We start from the raw sequence: 6,915 nt of genomic DNA, 5'->3' as shown, positions 1-6,915 counted from the left end.
ATCCCTGGGAGAGGCCTTCAAGCCACAGACTTCTCCATTCCATTCACTTCTGAGTGTATAAAATAGCTGAATATTCCAGAGCCAGTCACTACCCACTTCTTAGCAACAGCAACGGAGAGAAGGAACTGACTGGAAAGTTTGAGGTAAGAGAGGTCTTAAATATCATTGTAAACTAAAATTCTATATATGCATCTTATATTTATATATACAAATGATACCTTATATACAATTATATTATTATATAGACTTAGATATATACGCATGTCCTGTAAACCGTCAAAATTAAAATTATTGAGACTGTCATGTAATGATTGCTTGAATGAGTAAACTTGTAATTAGACCATCATTTGGAGTATACCTGTTTCTAAAACATTTTCTTAAAAATCACCATTCAGTCATAGTAGGTGCATATTTTTAAACTATCATAAACAAATTTTTGTTGGGGTGGAAAGCTGGTGGGGTGGCACATTGAGACTGTTACAGAGCCTCAGGCTCATCCTTTTGAATTTTATGGGTCTCAAGTCAGCAAATAAAGGCAACATACATATCACATATTCTCTAAAGTATGAACAAATGCCAATTTATTTGTAGCCTCCTGTTTCATCTTTAAAAATTGCTGTATTTACCTCCTATTCTATAACATATCATGTTGATTTTAATATAAAAATTACTTAAGTGTTTTCCTATAAATCCTTGAATAAAATTAATGCTCCAGGAAGATACAGCTAATTTATTCAGAGACATCAGATTTCTTCCCTAGCATACAGCAGTATACCGCTATGGGTACCTCAACTTAAGAAGTAGAAAAATAAAAGGTGGGAGTTGGTAATAATACTATGTCCTGACTGTAAGACATGATCTGGAAGTCTCTGACGTGGTTTATTTACCTCTTTGCTTAATGTGGTTTTGAATAATCCTTGAAATCAGTTGAATAGCTTCCTATTGTAAATCCCCAGCTTGACTTTTATCCTGTTCAAAACTATTTCCTTAATATGTCTCTTTTATCGTCTATGTCCTCTTAATATTTTGTAATTTCTATGTATGGCATTTATCACACTTTGCCTTACATTATAAAAATATCTGTGTCTGTCGTTCCTTACTAGCTCCCAGAGGGCAGAAATCAAGCTTGTTCCTTATGTCCCTGAGAGCACCTAGCACAACACTTTGCACTTAGAAGTTGTGCTCTGTGTGTGTATAAGTGTGTCTATGAGGAGCATACATATGTGTGTGTGTGTATGTATAAAATTCTTACTGTTAATTGCCTGTACTGCCAGTCTTCCTATAGCATTCTGAACTTGACTGTCTTGTCACAATCATAATGTCTTCTGGTATTTTTTTTAAATCCCAATTTGAATTTTGATTAATATGATAAAAAAATGAGGACAATATGATCATAAAATAAAAACAATATGATCAAACCTTGAGTACATTTTTTCTTTTATATTTTATTCTTCCGTCTCATAGATATTTAGGAAGCATCAAGAGGTAATGAAATCCCCCTATAATCTCCATTAATTACCTCAAAGCCACCAAAAAATAATAATAATGTTGTGGATAACTGACATTTCTGTCAACATAAAACTTTAAAGTAAATAATCTTCAGAAAACTTTGTAATGTATGGATCTATAACAGTGCGCTTACTAAATCCATGAAATCAGGGACGTTCTCAAATGCTACATATACCCAACATCTAGAATAGTTTTTGACACTTAATCAGTGATCAAGAATAAATAAAGAATGAATAAATTAATTAATAAGAATGAGGACAATTTAAAGAAAAGTCCGCTAGCCAACCCCTCTTTCCAACTTGATTGCCTTTCCCCAACCACTCACCATATGTTCCCTAGTGTCTACTGTACCTACACCATGACAAAGAAGAGGATTAATGACTAGTGATGCCATGCCATACAGAAAATTACCCATTCATGTTTGAGATCAAGCATTATACACGTGTTTATTGTATTAGTGACAAAATATTTTTTAAATGCAAAAAGTTCTATATTTTACTGTCTACTTCTCTATTAGGTATGTGATCATTGGTGAAATATTTAATTAAGCTGTTTCCTGAAATATTTATTAGCAACCATAATTAACATATTAATTATAACAAAGTGTATCACAAGATAAAGAGTCTACAATGGAAATTAAAATAGAACAAAATGCTTTGGAAATGTCTTTTCCCAAATGTCAAGAATAGGTCCCTCTAAACAGCATGGAATGTTTTGAATTGCCGGGGAACGAAGGCAAATATTTCTATTATCTAAATTAATTTCGTGATCATTATGTAGAAAGCCATTCTGAACTTCGTGAGATCATTAAATAACTACTTGCCCACCCACTAACTTTTTCTGTAGAAACTGAGGCAGTGTTCATTCCAGAAACTACTTTTCTTACCATGTATAGAGAAGTATTATTCTTAAATAATACTTGAATGTTTGTTTTTAAAAGAATTGATGTAATATTTTTGTAAAATTGCAAAGTATCTTTGATTTCAACTAAAAAATAATGTTCTCCATTAACAAATAGAGTGAAGTCTTAAGATTGTTAAGTGACTTGCCCAATGTCAAAGAGCTATTAGTAACATAATATGTACTGCAGTTGGATCTTCTGAATTCATGTTAACATTTGGTCTTTCTGGTGACTTCTAGGGTATCTCTGAATAAGATGAAATTTCTCCTTCTCATCACTGCTATCTTAGCAGTAACTGTTGGTTTCCCGGTAAGTAACCATTTCTATGATCCAGAGTATTTATGTAATTTTTGTTCTAATTCATGAACCCTAGGAACTTTTCTCCCCCACATACTGTGTTCTACTTTACAAACATTCCTAGTGTGTGCCGCTTTAATATTATGTTCTAGAAAATATTATAAATCATATATTGTTCAATGCATAGTTCAATTCCACATAGCTTTGGTACAGTAGTTGAAGTTGAGTCATTTAGGACACATATTAACACTTTTCAGAAAAAATAGTTTCTACAATATTTTCTGAACACTCAAATCCTAGATTTTTAAAAAACCGATACCAAAAAACAATATTAGGTAGCGCATAATCAAATTCTTTCCTTCATGCATATGTATATATTTCTCAGTTTATGTGTTTCATCAGCATGAGTTAAATTAATTTCACTGTTTGAACTTTAGGTCTCTCAAGACCAGGAACGAGAGAAACGAAGTGTGAGTTACATTTCCTCTTCTTAACATTTACGCTTTCTATGTGAAATATCCAGAACTGTGGTTAAAGATATTCATTTATCCAAACTTCTCAAACTCTCGAGAAATTCTTAAAGAGTCTGGATATTAACACCAACAGAGTAGACATCAGGGATTGGATCTTTGCTGCTATAAAGGGAGTTATCTCAGCATCTCCTGTAACAGTGGAACAAAATTGAAACTTGAATCACTCTGTGATGAATTGGGTTATGATGTTTTTATTAGAATTATCTAGCCTAATACAAGTTCATAACTACTCATGCCTCCACTCTGCTTAACTCTACAAAGCCCATTCCAGAAAAGGTAAAAAATAATTACAACTTGAGAGTTAGGAGATGTGGGCAAGCTTTGATAGTCCCACCAGTGGCAAATTCACGGAAGGATTATTTTGGTCAGTTAATCAAAATGTTTAAGAAAAAGAAAAAATTTGAAGGGAAGGGTCTTGTTAACAGATTTGTTTATACACTTAGAAATCTTATTATCTGAAAGGAAGCATGGTTTTGAGACCAAAACTATGAACAGCGTTCAGGATACAGAAATTGATAGGGATACAGATAAAAGATGGAGAGGGAAAGAGGGAAGAAAGAAAAGAGGTAAGGAGGAGACTGTGTCTAACACAAAGTTTGAGTCAAGATGTTGTACAAAGGCAAAGGGAGAAATTTGATGTCCCCTCATAACTCCCCTCCCCCTTGGCGATTATCAGGAAAATTTGGCTATGAGTAGGAAGGTACAAAAACAGGGTTATCTCTAAGTAATTTTCTAAAATAAGACAAATTAATCAAATCCCTGTTTATAGTACACAGAGAAAATGCAAATGATCTTAGAGCTTCTCAAGCCTCTATTTGAAAATGAGGACCCACATGTTAAGGCTATTTTATAACTCTCTGTCGTAAAGAGTAAAACAAGCCTTTTTCATTTCTTTCTGTCAACAGACCAGTGACAGCGATGAATCAGCTTCACAGCTTTATGTGCCCCCATTCCAAAATCCATTTGGCCCATATTTACCATTCCCATATCAAAGATTTCCATGGCTTGGATATTATTATTTTCCTTTCCCAATACCATTATCTGGCGCTACAACTCCTCCTCTTAATGGATAGGAAACAAGATGAAATGAGTGGTAAGTATACACAGTACAAAGCATGTGATTTTTTATGTTTGTTGTCTCTGGATTGGAATATATCATTCCATGAAAAAAATGCGTTACAGTGTTCCCACTTAGCCCCGTTAGGGTACCATTTGTTTCACTCTTTCTCTCTGGCAGAAATTGTTAGGATCCCCTCTCAGAGGTACTTACATGTGTCCTTCCATGATCCAACCAGCATAGCAGTTTAAATACCTCATGTGCTGTGTTGTAATAGAAACAAACCCTTTCTTATGAAAATAGTTTTACCAAATATTTTTTAACATTTTCTACTATCATCAATGTCTGTGCATTTTTGGGCTGAATCAGAGGTTTAAAGGCGAAACTTTAATCAAAGTGGAGATCATAATAGATGAACTTGTGAATCTAAGGTCTAAGGTATACTTCAGTCTATTCCTTAGAAAGTCATGTATTTTTCTAATTAATATTAAAAGCTCAAACCTAGCTTCTGATAGTCATATTATAATAAAATCCTATAGGCTGAATGTTCCCACCTATAATAGAGAACCCATCATCTCATGATATCAAAAAGAAAGTCGATGGTCTGTTAATTACCAGGCGAATTGAGGGAATAAAGACTATAATATAGATGACCTTAGGACCCAGAGGACTGTATTAAGAAACAAACACTTTCAGTTAGTACCCACACTAAAGGCCTCTGCCTTCCTTCCTGCATCTACTGTCTCCTTAGAGAGTTTCCCAGTCCTTGAACTAGATATACTTTTGAGACAATATTTATAATTAAAAAGTTTACAAGTTCACAAGCAAATGATCAATTGGGATTAATAACTGTATGCCTGTCATTTATTTCAGGTCACTTTTAAACTGAATGAGAGCCACTTCCTTGAAGAATCAATATTCCTGTTCACAAAACAAAAATAAATGTAATTGAAGTAGCCTACAGTAATCTGTCGTCAATATCTTTAGTGGTTCTCTTTAGTAAACATAAAGGAGAAGATATTGGCTTTCCATTTTCTAAAAGTGCATTGGTAGTAGGAATGCAAAATAAATTTTAACAGATTTGACTATGCACTTTTTGATGACTAACCATTCTAGGGAAAGTATGGGGAGTGGAGGGGACCAAAATCAACCAGCCCTGGATGTACCTTGAATGAAAGTCTGTTCAGCAGCTTATGCTGTGTAGTCACGTTGGTTGTACTAATAAGAGCCAGAGGTTGATTTAATTTAATTCAAAAAAAATTTTGAGTAACTGAGACTCAATTACTCAATTGAGTTTATAATTTATGTACAGTAGCATATTAAGTTTGATGGATTGGTAAAAGATATCAAAAACAGTCAAGTATGGTCTCTAACTTCAAAAAACTGATTATGGGTGATAACATTTATATCATGCTTGTAGGTTACAAAATGCTTTTTCAAATCATTACATCACTGAATCTTCACATAATCTCTGCTTGCTCTCTACGTGAGACTCACATAATCTCATGTAATCACATTTCATGTGTGGGGAAACAAGATCATGAAAGTCCTGTGTTCTTCACCATCACAGACCTAGTACAGGGCAGAAAAGAAATACAAACCAGTCTTACCCAACTCCTAAGGCTTTGCGTCAGCAGCATCTCTAATTCTGAGTCCAGGACTCCACAATGGCAGTGCCAAAGACCAGTTAAGTCCATCTGCTTTTACTTTATTTCAGGAGGAAAAATCACACTGATGCTAATAAGGATAACCACCCCCATCTGCTCCTCTGCTAATCTAGGTGCCACACTACCACCAGAGTTATCTTTCAAGACATACATTGAATTATTTTTCTGACCTGCTGAAATGCCTTAGAAGGCCTCTTATTGCCTACAGTATAAAATCCATTATAAAACCCTACATTATGAATCCATAGCATTCAAAGCCTTCTACACACTAACCTCAAGCTTCTTTTCAAATCCCCCTGCCACCAGCCAGCCTCCCTCACATCCTCAACTGTCACACGAGGTCATTGCCATTCCCCACAACTGGCCTTCACTCTCACCCTGCTGTGCCTTTGTATATGGTGCTTTCTCTTCATGGAATGTCCATGCCCCTGTTTCACTGTTTAATTCCAATTTATCTTTCAAGACCCAAATCCAACATTATGACCTTCAAGAAAAGCTTCCTCCCATCTCTCTAAAAGGAATGAATCACTCACCACTTTGACCCTCTCACAATGCATTTTATTTCCACCATTTTCTGAATCTTATTATACTTCATTGTTTAATAAAATAATTCATTTACATTTTGGTATCTTTCTTGAGGAGAGTGTAAGTATCACAACAATATAACTGGAGTGTCACAACAATGTAACTATTCCCCAATACTGAACAGAGTAGAAGGTAGTCAGTGATGCTTGATAAATGGAATGCATTAATAAAACTTTCAAATTCCTAATTTTCAAAAAAAAGATCTTTTTCATATCTCTGACCTATAACAACATATAAGTTAGCAAAAGATTCCTTCTTGTGAGAGAAAAAAAACTTTTTAAAATCAATATTTAAATGGTAACAGTTCTCTCTTACTCAATTACAACATTAGTACAGAAAATTGAACAACTTTGTGTCTACCAATAC

The 6,915-nt window shown here is 34.3% G+C and overlaps 1 long non-coding RNA gene across 1 annotated transcript; it reads left to right on the top strand.

Annotated features, from left to right (window-relative positions):
* The first annotated feature begins 2,635 nt into the window (after positions 1-2,635).
* LOC139082653 (uncharacterized) lies at positions 2,636-5,258 on the top strand. Its single transcript, XR_011538859.1, has 4 exons — positions 2,636-2,719; positions 3,145-3,177; positions 4,146-4,333; positions 5,171-5,258. It is a non-coding gene; the product is annotated as an uncharacterized lncRNA (long non-coding RNA).
* Positions 5,259-6,915: the final 1,657 nt, after the last annotated feature.

This window comes from Equus przewalskii, chromosome 3 (genome assembly GCF_037783145.1).
Source record: "Equus przewalskii isolate Varuska chromosome 3, EquPr2, whole genome shotgun sequence".
Classification (NCBI taxonomy): domain Eukaryota; kingdom Metazoa; phylum Chordata; class Mammalia; order Perissodactyla; family Equidae; genus Equus; species Equus przewalskii.
This window is presented reverse-complemented; position numbering and strand designations above follow the sequence as displayed.